General features: G+C 44.6%; 1 pseudogene; it reads right to left on the reverse strand.

Moving 5' to 3' along the window:
* The window catches only part of LOC115481002, a 469,054-nt pseudogene that overhangs the window by 214,068 nt on the left and 235,011 nt on the right, over window positions 1-19,975 (reverse strand).

The raw sequence follows: 19,975 nt of genomic DNA on the forward strand, positions 1-19,975 counted from the left end.
ACTCACCTCCTGCTGTTGGCGAGCATTTGGGTCAGGCTCCGCAGCTGCTCCTGGGACTCCAGGCTGCCTCCCGTGCAAGTCGGACCGCCGGTGCTGCTGCCTCCACCCGACGCTGGCTCCTCTAGGCACACGCATGCGCTAGGGGTCTTCATTTAAAGGAACTTGCTATGGGATGCCCGATGATGACATAATGAGCCAAAGTCTTTATAAAGGATCTCAGGACTCTCTTGCTCTGCCTTTGTAACAGGTCTTCTGTTGTCCACCTGGTATGAGTTGGTGTTTTCAGTTCCAGCCTTGCTCCTAGTCTTCAGCTCTTGCCTTGGTCCTTGTCCTCAGTGCCTGCTCCTGTTCCCATCTGCCTTGCCAGCCTACCTACTCCTATTCCCGTCTGTCTCTTCAGCTAGTTTGCTCTTGCTCCAATCCAGCTCCAGCCAGCCTGTCCTTGTTCCTGCTCCCTTCCTCGGACTGTCTTCTTGGCTCTGACCCCGGCTTGTCTCCTTGATTCCTCTGGACTGCTGCTGCCCTAACTTCCACTTGCCTGACCATGCCTTCATTGCAGTCTGCCCTGTACTCCGGGATTGTCTGGATGTTCTTGAGCCTCTTCAATACCATTGTTCGTATCCGGACCAGCTCAACCGTTGTCAGACGCCCTACTCGCCTGGTGAACCTCAAGACTTGGAAAGCCGTTCCTAGCCTGGGTGTGACTTGTCTGCAGCCAGTTGGGGGCCTACCTAGCCTCCAGGTTAGTTAGGCTATATAAATTCATCTGCGGCCCAAGGGCTTACCCCCTCAGCTCATGACAGCCTCAAGCTGATTTTTTGGTAAAGTGGAATATTTAACCTCCTCCTTTCCACAAAGCATGGCCAGCCATGCTCAATCGTGGTCATCTGCAGTCCTGATACTATCAAATTATGACCACGCACGTTAGGTCTAGCCAATTTTTTTCATTGATGGTGACAGTACCGGCAAATACTTGTGAACCATCTTCAACTGTGGTCACTAGCTACAGTTACAATACTATCAAACAGCAGGTCAACCACATATCAAAACAAGGTCTTCCACAGTACTGTCAAGTTACAGTCAATTATATCTAATGCAGGGCTTCTGATGCACCTCAGCAGAGATTGCTGACCTGAAAAAGTTTGATAAGCATTGACCTAGCGCTTCTAAAGTGTTTATAAATTGCAATTTCAGTGTTTATTTTCCAGTTACTCAGAGGTTATTTGAGGGTGCAAAATATCGGAGTTCATCAGTTTCTTTGTTCCATATATACCTCTACAGAGAACCTTATTTGGGCATCAAATATGTTTATGTCTATTTAAAAATCTTGCTATACCGTTGATTCTGACTTGCAGGTGTAGGCGGTTTACAATCTAAAACAATATACAAATATAAGAAAAGGAACGCCATTTATTAAAAGGACAGTGAGACTCCAGACGCATAAGAACACATACAGTCTGACCCATAGGTCAATTCTACTGCTCCCACGGAGTACTCAGATGTCCCATCAATTGGGCCCCCCTCCCCCACTTTGGGCTCAGGCCCCCTCCAAATGTGCAGCACCTGTTTAATGGCTGGTGGGGATACCGAACCCCACCAGCCAAAGAGATTCACTGCCTGAGTGGCTCCCTGCCTCCTCGTGTTGTGGAAGTAAAGAGAAAGTCAACGAGGTGCCTCCAGCTGCCGATGCCAGGACTCCTCACACGTGCTTTAGTTCTTATGCGAACTGAGCATGCATGAGGAGTCCTGGTGGCAGTGGCATGCCGCTGACTTTCTCTTTACTGCAGCATCACGAGGAGGAGAAGAGCAGCTCAGGCAGCAAACTTCTTTAGCTGGCAGGGCTTCGGCATCCTTGCTAGCAAAGGTAATATTTTTAATATATGAGGTTGGGGGTGGGGTGGGAATGTGTTGCCCCCTTAAACCCCTGGGCTCCCCAGAAATGGAGGGCTGGCTATGCCCATGGTTGCTAGAAAAGAAAAGGTACACAAATTTTGTGGAGTATATAAGAAAAGCCAGGGAGGGGTGAGAGCAATACAGAAAGTGTGTGTGTGTGTGTGTGTGTGGGGGGGGGGGGGTGTTCCAGTGTTCTACCAGTAGTTTTCACAAGCCCTAAAAACACCCAACCACGGTTACACAAAGTTCCACAGTCTTGATCTCATCTGTCTATCCACACTGAAAAGACAGGAGCCAAATCCAAATAAACAAATAAAATTACCTGTCCATTGTTCATCTGTCGGAAGCAGTAGCCAAACCCAGATGATTCTGTGTAGCCATTGACCCTGGCGCTACTCTGAGCTTGCACGTTGTACAGCACTGGCCTCTCTGGTTGATGGCTGCTCCTGAACGCTGACTGCCTAGCCCGCGATGACTCAGACCGCTGTTCATTAAGCCCGCTCACACGCTCCACCTGGTGGATCTTCACCGATGCTTCTGGAGGGTGCTGCACATGGATGTTAACGACGGATGCCCCACCTGCAGAATGTTAACAGGAGCTGAGCGAGTGCAGCTGAATGGAATAAAGAGATCATGGAATAACAACCTTGGCAGAAGCAGTTCTATGAAAGGACAGCAGCTTTCTTTCAGCAAATTAGAATCCAGTTAATATCATGAATTTAGCGCTACTAGACATGCACAATGCTTTACCAACACATAATAAAACATCCTTGTTTCTTAAAACCTAATAAGACACACAGAGAAGGAACACAGACAAAACCCAGGTCCTCCGATATTCAGCTTTAACTGGTCAGGAATGGCCGCTGTCCACTTAAATAGCATTTGACCAAATAGCCACATATATTTGGCAGAAGATAACCGGTTATCTCTGCTGGATATTCCAGTTAGTGCAATATAGCCAGTTAGCACCGATATTCAGCGCTGGGTTCTGTATAAATGGCAGTCCTATCTTTAGCCACTAGGAATTTAACCGATTAGCACTGAATATCGGTTTAACCAGAAGCCAAAAATGAAAACGGATATTCAATGCCACTCATTGGAAACAGCCTGGCACTGAATATCCAGGATCAACGCCAACTGCAGCACTTATGCGGGCTGCCTCCCGCCGGCTGAATATCGGCCCCAGGGTCTTTTAATTTATAAGTAATGTGGTCATTTTAAGGAGTGAGGTCTATTAACAGTCCCTCTATGTATACAAGTGGCCTCAAAGAGGTTTGTTGCAGAGTTGCCGAGGGGGCTGACCCACTTAGCGGGAGATTTAGGATCCGCCCACCAGCCCACCCCATCGCTCCACTCAGAACTCCACCCATTTTTCTGTCCCCAGAACAGCTGATTCGTGACCAGCGGCTACAGGAGTTGTCTCCCCATCCAGCGGCAGCAGGAAACACCTTCTTAAAATGTCATCTCCTGCTGCCGTGGGATCAGCGGTAACAGGAGATGATGCATTATGAAGGTGCTTCCTGCTGTCACTGGACGGGAAGCTACTCAGCGGGAGATCCCAATTTCTCGGCAGGAAATGACCTGCAAAAGCAGGAGACTCGGCAGGTCTGTCGTCAGGTTGGATTTGATTCTTGCAGGAGAAAGAGTACAGCATATGCATTCAGGGAAGCTATTCCAGGCAAACCAAGGCACAGATCTGAGATTTAGAACTAGAGAAGGTCAAATTTTGGAAAGAGGGGTGTAAGGTAAAATGAGAGAGAACAGGTAACAAGGTGCAACAGAGTGAGTGCATTTGCAGACAAACAAGCAGTTTGAATTTTGTGTGGTATCAGATGGATAGTCAATATAGTGATTAAGTAAGAGGGGTTACCTGATTCTGTTGGCATCAGAGGAAAGTAAATTGTGTCACCAAGTTCTGAAAAGACTACAATAGAAAGATCTTTCAGCAGCAGACCCATAAAAGACAGATTGCAGTAGTCTAGGTGAGAGGTGATGAGGATGTAAACAAGGGTACTTGTTTTATGTTCACACTGGAAGTGATGAACTTTGGAGAGATTGTACACATAGGAGAGGCACTTTTTCCAGTCGTATTGCAGATGTGCATAGAGAAGGAAAATGAGTAGCGAAAAAGCCCTGAAGTTACAGGCTGAGGATGGTTATGTTATTCATGATAGAGACAAGAGTGGCAGGTCCAAGAAGCTCCATTCAGGCCATGTTGAAATGATGGAACATCAAGAAAGTAACAATCGGACAAAAGAATTTCAGCTGGACTCTTGGTGAGGGTTCCGGTACAAAAAGGTAGATCTGGGAGGATATCAGATTACTATGGTAGAAAAGGAGAGGGCCTAGGACGGAGCCCTGTGGTATGTCAAGTGATACTTTGAGTCCATGATGATAGAGTGCTAAGGAGCAGATAGTAGTAGTTAACTGTATCAAAAGCAGCAGCTAGTTCAAGGAGAATAAACATAAAGTCCTTCAAATACAAAGGGAATCACACTGGGAAGAATAATCCAAATCATAGTTATTGGATGCTAGAGTCCAGCTTAGTAGTCAGCACTCAAGAAAAAGTTCTAGGTATCATTGTTGACAATACGCTGAAATCTTCTGCCAAGTGTGTGGCAGCGGCCAAAAAACCAAACAAGATGCTAGGAAGTATTAGGAAGGGGATAGCAAATAAGACCGAGGGGTCCTTTTACAAAAGCGTGCTGAAAAATGGCTTGCGGTAGTGTAGGCGCGGGTTTTGGGCACACGCGGATCCATTTCTTAGCGCACCTGTAAAAAAGGCTCTTTTTTTTGCCCAAAATGGACGTGCGGCAAAATCAAAATTGCCGCACGTCCATTTTGGGTCTGAGACCTTACCGCCAGCCATTGACCTAGCGGTAAAGAATCCAGGCGATAATGATGCATCCGTTACATGCGCCTGAAAATAATAAATAATTTTCAGATGCGCGCCAAAAATGAAATTACGCGGTAACTCCATTTTGGCACCCATAAGCACGCATAGACGCTTACACAGCTTAGTGAAAGGGCCCCCAAGTGTGTTATAATGCATCTGTATCACTACATGATGCAACCTCACCTTGAATATTGCGTTCAATTCTGGTTGCTGTGCCTCCAAAAAAAAAAAAAAAAAAGAATTGGCAGAATTAGAAAACGTTCAAAAAAGAGTGACCAAAATGATAAAGGGGATGGAACTCCTCTCATATGAGGAAAGCCTAAAGGAGGTTAGGGCTCTTCAGCTTGGAAAAGAGACGGCTGAGGGGAAATATGATTGAAGTCTACAAAATTCTGAGTGGTGTAGAACGGGTAAAGTAAATCAGTTTTTTTACTCTTTCAAAAAGTACAAAGATTAGGGAACACTCTACGAAGTTACAAGAAAATACTTTTAAAACAAATAGGAAGAAATATTTTTCACTCAACAAATAGTTAAGCTCTGGAACTCATTACCAGAGGATGTGGTAACAGTGGTTAGCATATTTGGTTTTTAAAAAGATTTGGACAAGTTCCTGAAGGAAAAGTCCATAATCTACGATTGAGATGGACATTGGGGAAGCCACTGCTTGCCCTGGGAGTGGTAGCATGGAACGTCACTACTGTTTGGGTTTCTGCCAGGTACTTGTGACCTGGATTGGCCACTGTTGGAAGCAGGATACTGGGCTACATGGAGCATTGGTCTGACCCAGTATGGCTACTCTTATTTATTAGGATTTATTTACCACCTTTTTGAAGGAATTCACTCAAGGCGATGTACAGTAAGAATAGATCAAACATAAGCAACATGCAATTACAGCAGACAAAATACAAAGTATGGCGTGGAGGGGCATAATCGAATGCCCATCTCCATGGGCGTTTATGTCCGAGAATGGGTACGTGAAGGGGCGGGACAGACCGCATTTTCAAAAAAAATGGCCGCCCATCTTTTTTTACAATAATACGGTTTGTGCCCGGCAAATGCATCGGATTTGTGCGGATTTGAGCTGGGTGGTTTTCTTTTTCAGCGATAATGGAAACCGAAGGCGCCGAGCTCAAAAATGAACACATCCAAGGCACTGGGTCGTGGGAGGGGCCAGGATTCTTAGTGCACTGGTCCCCCTCACATGCCAGGACACCAAATGAACACATCCAAGGTACTGGGTCATGGGAGGGGCCAGGATTCGTAGTGCACTGGCCCCCCTCACATGCCAGGACACCAACCGGGCACCCGAGGGGGCACTTGTAACAATTAAAAAAAAAAATTAAATACCTCCCAAGTCCATAGCTCCCATCCCTTGGGTGCTGAGCCCCTCAAATCCCCCGGAAAAACCCACTGCCCACAACTCTACACCATTACTATAGCCCTTATGGGTGAAGGGGGGCACCTACATGTGGGTACAGTGGATTTTGGGGGCGGTTTGGAGGGCTCCCATTTACCACCACAAGTGTAACAGGTGGGGGGGATGGGCCTGGGTCTACCTGCTGAAGTCTACTGCACCCACTAACAACTGCTCCAGGGACCTGCATACTGCTGTGATGGAGCTGGGTATGACATTTGAGGCTGGCATACAGGCTGGGAAAAAAAGTTTTTAAAGTTCTTTTTTTTTGGTGGGAGGGGGTTAGTGACCACTGGGGGAGTCAGGGGTGGTCATCCGGTCATTTAAGGCACTTTTTTGGGACTTGTTTATGAAAAAATGGTCCAAAAAATGACCCAAATTCACGCTAAAAACGCCTTTCGTTTTTCGATTATCTGCCGAAGGCGCCCGTCTCTCCTCGGCCAATAAACACGCCCCAGTCCCGCCTTCACCACGCCTCCGACATGGGCCCATCAACTTTGCCCGGTTCCACGACAGATTGCAATTGAAGACGCCCAAAATCAGCTTTCGATTATACTGATTTGGGCGCCTTTGCGAGATGGGTGCCCATCTCCCGATCTGGGTTGAAAAATGGGCACCCAACACTTTCGAAAATAAGGCTGATAGTATACTACTTACAATGTCAACACAATACGTAATAGAACATTTTAATTGATAGCGAAGGGTATAAGCAAAGATGGAACATAAGGTGACTAATTTAAAAGAAAGTTGCACATGAGGTCTATTTACATTTGTTTTCAACTCTCTGAAGCTGAATTTTCCCTCAATGCAAGGGGACAGGTTTAAAAGGATATTTACCTCCTCCCTTAAATTTCAAGCTGCAATGTGTTGCCATCTAAAATTACATCAGAACCATGCTATTTAAGGATTAGGAAGCTCTTAAACATAGTAACATAGTAGATGACGGCAGATAAAGACCTGCATGGTCCATCCAGTCTGCCCATGACAAACTCATATGTGTATACCTTACCTTGAATTTGTACCTGTCCTTTTCAGGGCACAGACCATATAAGTCTGCCCAGCAGTATTTCTCGCCTCCCAACCACCAGTCCCGCCTCCCATCACTGGCTCTGGTACAGACCGTATAAGTCTGCCCTCCCCTATCCTCACCTCCCAACCACCACCCCCTCTTCCCCCCAACTGCTCCGCCACCCAATTTCAGCTAAGCTTCTGAGGATCCATTCCTTCTGCACAGGATTCCTCTATGCATATCCCACGCATGTTTGAACTCCGTTACCGTTTTCATCTCCACCACCTCCCGCGGGAGGGCATTCCAAGCGTCCACCACCCTCTCCGTGAAAAAATACTTCCTGACATCTTTCCTGAGTCTGCCCCCCTTCAATCTCATTTCATGTCCTCTCGTTCTACCGCCTTCCCATCTCCGGAAAAGGTTCGTTTGCGGATTAATACCTTTCAAATATTTGAACGTCTGTATCATATCACCCCTGTTCCTCCTTTCCTCCAGGGTGTACATGTTCAGGTCAGCAAGCCTCTCTTCATACGTCTTGGAACGTAAATCCCATACCATCCTCGTAGCTTTTCTTTGCACCGCTTCCATTTTTTTAACATCCTTCGCAAGATATGGCCTCCAAAACTGAACACAATACTCCAGGTGGGGCCTCACCAACGTCTTATACAGGGGCATTAAAACCTCCTTTCTTCTGCTGGTCACTCCTCTCTCTATACAGCCTAGCAATCTTCTAGCTACTGCCACCGCCTTGTCACACTGTTTCGTCGCCTTCAGGTCCTCAGATACTATCACCCCAAGATCCCTCTCCCCGTCCGTGCCTATCAGACTCTCCCCGACTAACACATACGTCTCCCTTGGATTTCTACTCCCCAAGTGCATCTCTTTGCATTTCTTCACATTGAATTTTAATTGCCAAACGTTAGACCATTCTTCTAGCTTCTTCAGATCTTTTTTCATGTTTTCCACACCCTCCGGGGTGTCCACTCTGTTGGAAATCTTGGTGTCATCCGCAAAAAGGCAAACCTTACCTTGTAACCCCTCGGCAATGTCACTCACAAATATATTGAACAGAATCGGCCCCAGCACCGATCCCTGAGGCACTCCACTACTCACCTTTCCCTCCTCCGAGCGAACTCCATTCACCACCACCCTCTGGCGTCTGTCCGTCAACCAGTTCCTAATCCAGTTCACCACTTCGGGTCCTATCTTCAGGCCGTCTAGTTTATTTAAGAGCCTCCTGTGGGGAACAGTGTCAAAAGCCTTGCTGAAATCTAAGTAGATGACGTCCATAGCACGTCCTTGATTTAATTCTCCTGTCACCCAGTCAAATAATTCAATGAGATTCGTTTGGCACGATTTCCCTTTGGTGAAACCATGTTGTCTCAGATCTTGCAACTTATTGGCTTCCAGGAAATTCACTATCCTTTCCTTCAGCATGGCTTCCATTACTTTTCCAATAACCGAAGTGAGGCTTACCGGCCTGTAGTTTCCAGCTTCTTCCCTATCCCCACTTTTGTGAAGAGGGACCACCTCCGCCGTTCTCCAATCCCTCGGAACCTCTCCCGTCGCCAAGGATTTATTAAACAAGTCTTTAAGAGGACCCGCCAGAACCTCTCTGAGCTCCCTCAGTATTCTGAGGTGGATCCCGTCCGGCCCCATGGCTTTGTCCACCTTCAGCTTTCCAAGTTGTTGATACACACTCTCTTCTGTGAACGGCGCTCTATCCACCTCATTCTCAGGTGTAAAATCTTATGTAAACAATTCTCTAGTCTAAGGTAAAACTCATTTTGTGAAAAATCAGTAAGAATTTATATCTGATTTGGTTTAAAGTTATGGCTAACACTGTGGAGGTGCATTTTCAAAAGAATGTCCAAGTTAGAATTGGGACGTTCTGCTCATAACGTCCGCCCCCTCCCCCCCCTCCCAGTTAATCTCGCAACCATTTTCAAACAGAAAAAAATGTTGGGATTTCCAATTTGAAAATACATGACGAGGACGCTGTTGCGCTGAAAATGTCCAAAATGAACAATCATTTTCCAAAATATGAATGCCAAAAAAACAGGTACAAAAATGTCAGACTGGCATTATTTATACAAAATTGGCTACAGAGATGTTCCTGCAGAGCAGAGGTGCACTAGTGATCAGTGCAGTGGACTTTAAACAACTGGTCCCAGGTACAAATCCAAACTTAATTCTGTTATATATTATGAGCCCTCCAGGAACACTACTACTACTACAAATCATTTCTATAGCGCTACCAATCGTATGCAGCGCTTCACATTTATAAGACACTTGCCAGTGTGATGATTATTGTCATTCAGATTGGACCCTGGTGTCCTTTTATGGTTTAATGACAATCACCACCACACTGGCAAGTGTCTTATAAATTCAGGCACAGTAGGTATTTCTTTGTTCCAGGAGGGCTCACATACTTCTACAGAAATAAGAGTTAGTGGGAGTTACACCTGGGTCCTGTTATTCAAAGTCCACTAGACTGACCACTAGGTTACTCCTTACACTTGCTTCCTGCTCTATTAAGAATGGCCATAATACCTGAAGCTCTGATAGTCCCTGGTATCAACTGTCAATTTCACTTCTTAGGAGGCTGGGAGGGCATCATTAACCACTGGGAGATGACTGAGGGGTCATCCCTCCAGTGGTCAGCTACTCAGTCTAGGCACCTTTTTGTATCCTGGACATGATGGAAACAGGTCTAGATAAATACGTCCTTTTTTGCTTTCGACCAGGGGTGTCCAACCTCGGTCCTTGAGGGCTGCAGTCCAGTTGGGTATTCAGGATTTCCACATGAAAGCTATTTGCATGCTCTGCCTCCACTGTGTGCAAATAGATCTTAGGAACATAGTAACATAGTAGATGATGGCAGAAAAAGACCTGCACGGTCCATCCAGTCTGCCCAACAAGATAAACTCAACATGTGCTACTTTTTGTGTATACCTTACCTTGATTTGTACCTGTCCTTTTCCGGGCACAGACCGTATAAGTCTGCCCAGCACTATCCCCGCCTCCAAACCAACAGTCCCGCCTCTCACCACCGGCTCTGGCACAGACCGTATAAGTCTGCCCAGCACCATCTCCGTCTCCCGCCACCGGCTTTGCCACCCAATCTCGTCTAAGCTCCTTAGGATCCATTCCTTCTGAGCAGGATTCCATTATGTTTATCCCACAAATGTTTGAATTCCGTTACCGTTTTCGTTTCCACCACCTCCCGCGGGAGGGCATTCCAAGCATCCACTACTCTCGCCGTGAAAAAATACTTCCTGACATTTTTCTTGAGTCTGCCCCCCTTCAACCTCATTTCATGTCCTCTCGTTCTACCGCCTTCGCATCTCCGGAAAAGGTTAATTTGCGGATTAATACTTTTCAAATATTTAAACGCCTGTATCATATCACCCCTGTTTCTCCTTTCCTCCAGAGTATACATTTCAGGTCCGCAAGTCTCTCCTCATACGTCTTGGAACGCAAATCCCTTACCATTCTCGTAGCTTTTCTTTGCACCACTTCAATTCTTTTTACATCCTTAACAAGATACGGCCTCCAGAACTGAACACAATACTCCAGGTGGGGCCTCACCAACGACTTATACAGGGGCATCAACACCCCCTTTCTTCTGCTGGTCACACCTCTCTCTATACAGCCTAACAACCTTCTAGCTAGGGCCACCGCCTTGTCACACTGTTTCGTCGCCTTCAAATCCTCAGATACTATCACCCCAAGATCCCTCTCCCCATCCATACCTATCAGACTCTCCCCGCCTAACACATACGTCTCCCGTGGATTTCTACTCCCTAAGTGCATCACTTTGCATTTCTTCGCATTGAATTTTAATTGCCAAACCTTAGACCATTCTTCTAGCTTCCGTAGGTCCTTTTTCATGTTTTCCACTTCCTCCGGGGTGTCCACTGTGTTACAGATCTTAGTATCATCCGCAAATAGGCACACTTTACCTTCTAACTCTTCGGCAATGTCACTCACAAATATATTGAACAGAATCGGCCCCAGCACCGATCCTTGAGGCACCCCACTACTCACCTTTCGCTCCTTCGAGTGAATTCCATTCACCACTACCCTCTGGCGTCTGTCCGTCAACCAGTTCCTAATCCAGTTCACCACTTCGGGTCCTATCTTCAGCCCATCCAGTTTATTTAAGAGCCTCCTGTGGGGAACCGTGTCAAAAGCTTTGCTGAAATCTAAGTAGATTATGTCCATAGCTCATCCCTGATTCAATTCTCCTGTCACCCAATCAAAGAGAATTCAATGAGGTTCGTTTGGCACGATTTCCCTTTGGTAAAACCATGTTGTCTCGGATCTTGCAACTTATTGGCTTCCAGGAAATTTACTATCCTTTCCTTCAGCATCGCTTCCATTACTTTTCCAATAACCAAAGTGAGGCTTACCTGCCTGTAGTTTCCAGCTTCTTCCCTATCACCACTTTTGTGAAGAGGGACCACATCCACCGTTCTCCAATCCCTCAGAACCTCTCCCGTCTCTAAGGATTTATTAAACAAATCTTTAAGAGGACCCGCCAGAACCTCTCTGAGCTCCCTCAACATCCTAGGGTGGATCCCATCCGGTCCCATGGCTTTGTCCACCTTTAGCTTTTCAAGTTGTTCATACACACTCTCTTCCGTGAACGGTGCTCTATCCACTTCAATCTCATTTGTACTTTTTGCAGTCCATCGCAGTCCTTCTCCAGGATTTTCTTCTGTGAAAACAGAAGTATCTATGTAGCAAATTTGCTTTTTCTTCATCATTATCCACATAGTATTTATTGAAGAAGTCCTGAAAACTTGACCTTGAACTTTTATGTTCTTCTATTTTTATGTTATGCGTTATAATGTAAACCATTCTGATGTTGAAACAAAGGGCATTATATCAAGTACTGTATAAAAAAACAACCCGGCTGACCGAAATTTGCCTGCTCTCTATGCAGCTAAAATCATGTTCGCACAGATTTCTGGATCCCATTTAAAGGAGGAGTTTCTAAGGGTGTAGCTACATCAGAGGAAAAAATAGTCCAGATAGGTTATAGGTTTAAATTTATGCATGTTAATATCCAGTGTCAAGCAAAAACTGGGGTGTATTTTCACTTTCAAAACTGGTGGACGTATGAGGAGACACTTACTGACCTGGAGTAAAGGAGAAACAGGGGTGATATGATACAGACGTTCAAATATTTGAAAGGTATTAATCCACAAAGAAACCTTTTCCAGAGACTGAAAGGCGCTAGAACGAGAGGACATGAATTGAGGTTGAAAGGGGGCAGACTCAGGAATAACGTCAGGAAGTATTTTTTTACGGAGAGGGTGGTAGGTATCTGGAATACCCTCCTGCAGGAGGTGGTGCAGATGAAAACGGTAACAGAATTCAAAAAAGCATGGGATAAACATAAAAGAAATCCTGTTAAGAAGGAATGGATCCAAAGAAGCTTAGCGGAGATCAGGAAGCAAAACTGGTAATTGGGAAGCAAAGCCAGTACTGGGCAGACTTCTATGGTCTGTGCGCTCTGATTGTAGTTAGACAGATTCACCTTCAGAAGTTGGAGAGCAAGACCAGTGCTGGGCAGACTTCTAATGTCTGTGCCCTGATCGTGGCTGAATAGATTTGGATGGGATGGAGTGGAGCTGTTCAGGGGCTTCGACGTTAACTTCAGAAATTTTAGAACAAGGACAGCGCTGTGCAGACTTCTACAGCCTATGCCCTGAAAACGGCAAGGATAAATTATGAAGTATCACATACCATATGTAATGAGTTTATCTTGTTGGGCAGAGTGGATGGACCACAGAGGTCTTTATCTGCTCTGCTGTAATCTACTATGTTACTTTGGTGCGAGGTCTGCAGGTGAAAAGCACTCCCAGACTTTTCCTGATGTTACAGTTTGAAAGCTTTTCCCTTCATTTATTTATTTATGCATTCTTGTATCCCACTGTTATCCAAAAACAGGTTTTGGTTCAAAGTGGCTTACAATTTATGTTCTGGTTGAAAATTACATTGGTGGTTTAACTGTTCAAAATTGTTTACAATTAGGAATCGGAACAGCTAATTTTTAAAATTCCTCTGTCTTAGGTTAATCAGCTGTAATTGGACAATATTCGCCTTCCTTCATCACCCCTGGATGTGAACCATAAGCAGCCAGCCTTATTCTCTTAGAAGCAGCTGCATATCTGTTTCTGAATTATTAAACCATAAAAGGACACCAGGGTCCAATCTGAATGACAAGAGCTGCATAAATCCATAATTTAAGCCTCCAGCTTTTTCTGGCAGCATCTCACACAGTTCAGGGTCCTGTACGGATTCCACACACACCCAATTTGCCATGAAATATTCAACTTTTCCCAGAGCAGCCGCTTAACCCAGACAAAGTTTTGCTGCCAAGGTGCTCTCCAAACCCTGCCTACTAAGCATAGAAACCATTAGAGACAGGACAGCAGGAAACAAATTATTATTTGAAAGGCATGAAGATGTTAAGGCCATGTCTGCAGCAGACACCTGCTTGCAACTTTAAAAACGCCAACTAGATTTTCCTTTCTGTGTTGAAACAAAGCAGATTTATAATTCCAGGGTCCCCAGAGGTGGTATTTGAAGCAGGAAGAGAAGAAATCACAGGGCGTAACCCAACAGAGGGTGAGATAAGGAGTCTATCGGGGAAACAGAATGTGGAATGTGGTTATTAAAAAAACAGACCTTGCTGACCCAACGGAATATACGTTACACAGGAAAGCAAATGCCCAGACAGATCACCTTACTATGCTCATGAAACATTTATGGATATGAGCGAGTTCCGCATTCAATAACAGAGAAAATACTGCTGCTAGAGACAGATTCTAGCCGCAGGCAGCATATCTTGGGGGGGGGGGGGGGGGGGGGGGGGGGAGGAAGGAGGATGCTGAATAATCCCTTTAACAGACAGTTACAGTGACTGAGTTTGGGGGTGGAGGGAGAAGGAGGGGAATTCATTGCTATGATAACAGTGAACCCCATGACCAGTGTTACATGCCTGGCTCTAGGGATGACCCTCTTACCTTCGTGCTCCGGGTGGTGATTGGAGAGGGGCAGCGTGTACACAGACCTAGTAAGGGACTGATGCTCCATACTGTTGTTTATTCTCAGTGCTGCCACCGCTGCTGTGCTGCCTTGTGGCGAGGATACAGGAATGTGGCAGAACTTTCCCGTGAAGTTAGGAGGACAAAGACATTTATCCTTCTTGATGCAGACACCTCCATTCTGGCATATCATCGGGCAGAGAACTGCAAAACAATCAGAAAAAAAAAAGGGTGAGAACATTGCCAGCAATAGCGAGATGCTCTCTGGAGCACACCCCTTGTGCCAAAAACACTCTGTTGGCATTCCATAGCACAGCTAATAAGTCATACAAGAGCCAAGAGCAAGGGGCACATCAGGGTGGCACAAAAATATGCCATACACCATCAGTATAGGACTCATTTTCAAAAGGATCTAGCGAGCTAACTTTGGGGTCCTTTATTAAAGCTTGGCATGCGCTAAATGCTAGGAAGATCAGAGGTATAAAATAGGCTCCTTAGCATATAGGGCTAGATTCTATATATGGCACAAAAAAAACGGTATTTATAATTTGCGCCAGGGGTGGACTGAGAATGGTCTGGGACCCCGCCCAGCTGCTTCCCGACACCCCCTCTACCGTCACACTGCTGCCCCCTACCACCGCAGCTGATGCTCCTCGAAGGGCCCTGGTGGTCTAGTGATCTCTGTGGGGTGGGGGGAGCATGTTCTTTCCTGTCCACTACACTGTCGCTATTCCCCCGCCTGCTGGCGCCACTGTGTTTTCAAAATGGCAACTGAGACTTACCACAGTAGGCTCACGGGTCTCCCAAAGGGAGTCTTGGACGCCATTTTTAAAATGCGGCAGCACAACGGGCAGGAAAGAACATGTCCCCCCCGCAGAGGCCACTAGCTCACCAGCAGCACGACTTTAAAGGTAGGACCGGGGAGGACTGTAGTGTGCGGTGGGGATCCAGGCAGAGCCTCTGGGCCCTCAGGCACTGCCCAGTTGCCCGAATGGTCAGTCCGCCCCTGATCTGTACTTAAAGTTAGGCTCGGTTTACAGAACAGCGCTTATGCCTGGGACTTGCACCCAACTTTAGGCATGGTCATTTGCATCAACTGAAACGTAGTGCAAATGTACGCACCTAAATTAGGCACATATCCCTGTTATTCTACAACGGCACGCATAAATTTTAGGAATGCCCTCGGTTATGTCCATGACCTGCCCATTCCTGTGCCCTCTTTTTCAGATCGTGCATCATAAATGCCAATTAAATCTAATTAGTGCCAATAATTGTTTGTTAACAAGCCAATTATTGGTACTAAACAGCTTATTATTCAATTAAATTTGCACACACAATTTTTGGCAACTTGTATAGAATTAGGGGGAAAGCGTGCACTAATGGAATTAGCGAGTACTAAGCGTTAGTAAAAGCGCCCCTTTCAGAGTCAGCCAGCTAGAGCAGAGCTTTTGAAAATTATCCCCACTAAGCAGCTAGACAAGTTATAGACAGCTCAATTTATGCAAATTTTCTGCCACAATATAGCTAGCAAGCTAGGTTGCAACTGAAATGCCAGCTTCAAATAGAGGATACAGTACAGTAAGCTCTGAGAATAATGATGAAAATGTACTTTTAAGAACATACCAGCCACTATTAAAACTCTGCAATCAGTCTTTATAAATATACTTCTGGATATTCATGTTGGCGGATATCTGGATATTGGCACTGAACATCAAGGTATGCCGCAGATTACCCTCATTATTGGGCTAATGGCACAGCAGTGATATTCAGCACTGCAGTCCGGATATCTGGATAATTCCCCGTCCCATCCTCACTCCACTCATGAACCACCCAGCGTTATCTACAATGATGCCAAGTTAGCCAGTTCCAGGCTGGATACTTTTTGGCCAGTCCTGGTCTTAAATTTACATCCCAAAGCAGTGTGGGATTTGTAGTGCCAGATCCTGCCTATTGAAATCAGTACAGCATGTCCCATAATGCAATAGATTGGGGTGGTCAGAAATTCAGGACTATCTTAAAATCTCCAGCCTGGAACTGGGTAACTTAGCATCTCTGTATCCAGATAGGAGGGCATTCAATAAACAGTGCCAAAACGTAGACGCTAAAAAATTCAGCACAAAGCGTTATTCTATAAAGGGTTCGTGTTTTATATAGAATATTGATTTATTAGGATTTATTTACCGCATTTGTGAAGGAACTCACTCAAACAAAAGCAATAGATAATTACAGCAGTAAAAATATTCAACAACAATACGAAGTATGGCATAGTATGCTACATTACAATGTCAACACAATAAAACATTAGCATTTAGAATGGATCATGTGCCTCTCTTGGGCACCAGACATGCCTGCTGAAATCTGGGGTAAATGTTGGCACCCAATTTAGGTGCAGTCAGGTAGTATTCTGTAATTCCACACGCAACTTTTCAGAAGGCCCCGACTTGCCCATAGCAATGCCCCCTTTTGAGATAAGCGCCATGCCTTATAGAATAACGTGCATCCATATACGTGCGCAAAACATCCAACCCACAGACTCATGATCATTATCAACTCATGATGAAACCAACAATGAATGTGATATAAAATACTTGATCATGGTCTTTCTGGGATATAGACCGTAGAAGTCTGCCCGGCACTGTATTCATTTACCAGCTACTAAAATTGTTGTCGAAACCCTCATCCTAAACTGGACTGCCATATATGAGACACAGGCGGTACAAGTCTGCCTGGCACCGGCCTTAGTTCTTCACAGCCAGAGCAGCCATCTAAGCAACACTTGATACATTCACACACATGAAGCCATTTAAGTTTTGGCTTTTTTATACCATCCATTTTCTAATTAGAGATCCTCTGTATTCATCCCACGCCTTTTTTAATTCCATCAATGTTTTTGTCTCTGCCACCTTCCTCAGGAGGGCCCATTGACCATCCTCTCCGTGAAAAAGAATTTCCTGACATTACTCCCTAAGTCTTGAATAAGTCAAAGGGAAAGGGATAGGGGTGATCTGCAAATTATAAATAATGATATGTGAGGTTAGACACAATTATAAAATGTAAAGGCATTTTCCTTGTGGGCATTACGGTATTTGAGACTCTTCTTTTTCTGGCTCTCCCTTTGTGTTAAATATGATTTACCATTGTTTTCATACTTTATCTACATGTCAAACTTCTTAAGTCATTTATGCCATTTGGGGGATCATTTTCAAAAGAGAAAGACATCTAAAAAGTGGCATAAAGAAGCATTTGGATCTTTTTCTCACAAAAACGTCCAAATTAGTATTTTTGAAACCTATTTTTCAGATGTTTTTCTATGCTGTTCTTCTGCAGTACGTCCAAATCTCAAGGTGGCATGTTGAGGGTAGAATGTGGGACTTAGACATTTTTCAGCCGTAATGGAACAAAACAAAATCATCCAGGACTAAAACTAAGATGTTTTGAGCTAGATCTGTTTTTATAACGAATAAGGCACAAAAATGTGCCCTAAATGACCAGATGATCACTTGAGAAAATCAGGGGTGACCCTGCAATACCCCCCCGTGGTCACTGACCCCCCTCCCACCCCACCCCCAAAAATGTGAATAAAAATATGACTTACCAGCCTCTATGACAGGCTTAGATGTTAAAGTCAGGTCTATTAGAGCAACATGCAGGTCCCCGGAGTAATGTAGTAGTGGTCAGTGCAGTGCACTATGTTGTGGGGGACTCAGGTCCCTATCTCCCTCTACCTGTCACACTTGTGGTGGAAACTGTGACCCTTCCCAAATTCACCAAAACCCTACTGTACCCATATAAGGGCTATTGTAGTACAGTACAGTGGGAGTTAGTGGGTTTTGGAGGGCCCAGGGGACAAGATAAGGGAGCAAAGGTGAGATGTGTATCTGGAAGCATTTTTATGAACTGCACAGAAGTGCCCTCTAGAGTGCCTCCTAGGATGTCTGGGGACCAGTCTACTAAAAATGCTGGCTCCTCCTACATCCCAATGGCATGAATTTCTACGTCTTGCACTTTTTTTTTTTTTTTTTGAAAAGAGACCAAAAATCAAAGCATCCAAAGCACAAAAGCTTGCTCGAAACAGTATTTTCAAAACAAAAAGACATTTTTCTTTTTTGAAAATAACCTTCTCTCCTATTCGGATTTTGGACGTTTTATGCAAAACGTCCAAAGTCGAACTTAGACAACATATCGAAAATGTCTCTCTTGGTGTCCTTGTGCTTTAGTGTATGTGGGGAAAACTTTGAGACCCTTAAAAAAAAACAAGTTTAATTGAATATTGTAGCTGTTTACAGTGCCAGGATGTTTCTGCACCTCTAGTCTCTCACTGTTTGGCTTCTTTGCATTCTTTCAATGGATTTAGGTTTTGCTGCCATTGAAGTGCATACCCCCTCTGTGAGGGGTGGTGATTTTAATGCTCATCTCTGGCAGAAACAGATGATGGACACTAGCTGACTTGGAGCCTTGTGGACTTAATAGGTCTATTGATTAGTGATGGCTGGGATTGTAATGTTGTAATGAATGGGGGCAATCAATAAAGTTTGATGGTCTTGTCACCGTGACATAAATGACATCATGAGTTCTCCCTTTTTTTAACCTTGCTGAGTCAGTCAGTTCATTTTCACCCACAGCCGCCATGATGATTCAGATCAGGGGTATGCTGTTTTGAAAGTTTATGAGAGATTTATAGGTGATTTTGATTTAAAATATTATTATGGGTTGGTTTTTGTATGAATCAAGAATTGTGCATTGTTTTATAGCTTTCTGGGATATGGTGATTTATCGTGTTGAAGGTTTCTTCTTCAGTGACCACGGAGGTTTGTGACAACCATGGAAGCAGGCTGAGTGCCAAAACGCTTGGATTTTTGTTAGTACCAGGTGTTTTCTTTGGAGTTCAGCACTGACATTTGTGATGGATAAGTGTTCACTGTTTTGTTTTCATTTTGCATTACTGGCTTTTCAATTATTTGCATAGTCTTACATTTTTGTGGTATATTACATATTTATAACCTGGTTTTGGCAGTTTATATATAAACATTTTCTATACATATAATAAAGCATTGGAAAAAAAATGACAAAATTTGAACTTTCAATTCAGGTCCTGGACTCTGAATAGCTGTGTGTTATAAGAGGTCCTATGGCCTTGTTATTTACATTATGATGTCATTTTTCCTTTACATTTTATAGTGGTGTCTAACCTCGCATATCATTATTTGCAGTTTGCAGATCACCCCTATTCCCTTTCCCTTTGATTTATTCATGGTTTATATCTGAAAGGGGGAGGTGTTTTCCTCTTTTTGTTTTGATTACTCCTATGTCTACCACCCTGCAACCTCAATTCATGTTCGCTAGTTTTACCATTTCCCCTTCTCTGGAAAATATATTTTTTTCTATAATACCTTTCAAGTATTTAAACATCTGTATCATATCTCCCCTGTCTCTCCTCTAGGGTATACATATTCAGATCTTCCACTCTCTTATACATCTTTTGGCACAAGCCCCATACGATTTTTGTCTCCCTCTTCTGGACTGCTTCAAGTCTTTTTACATCCTTAGCAAGATACGGCCTCAAAACTGAACACAATACTCCAGGTGGGGCCCTCCAACAACTTGAACAGGGGCATCAACACCTCCTTTCTTCTGTTGGTTATGCCTCTTTCTGTGCAGCCTAGAATCCTTCTGGCTAGGGCCACCAGTTTGTCACACTGTTT

Source organism: Microcaecilia unicolor, chromosome 11 (genome assembly GCF_901765095.1).
Source record: "Microcaecilia unicolor chromosome 11, aMicUni1.1, whole genome shotgun sequence".
NCBI classification, from domain to species: domain Eukaryota; kingdom Metazoa; phylum Chordata; class Amphibia; order Gymnophiona; family Siphonopidae; genus Microcaecilia; species Microcaecilia unicolor.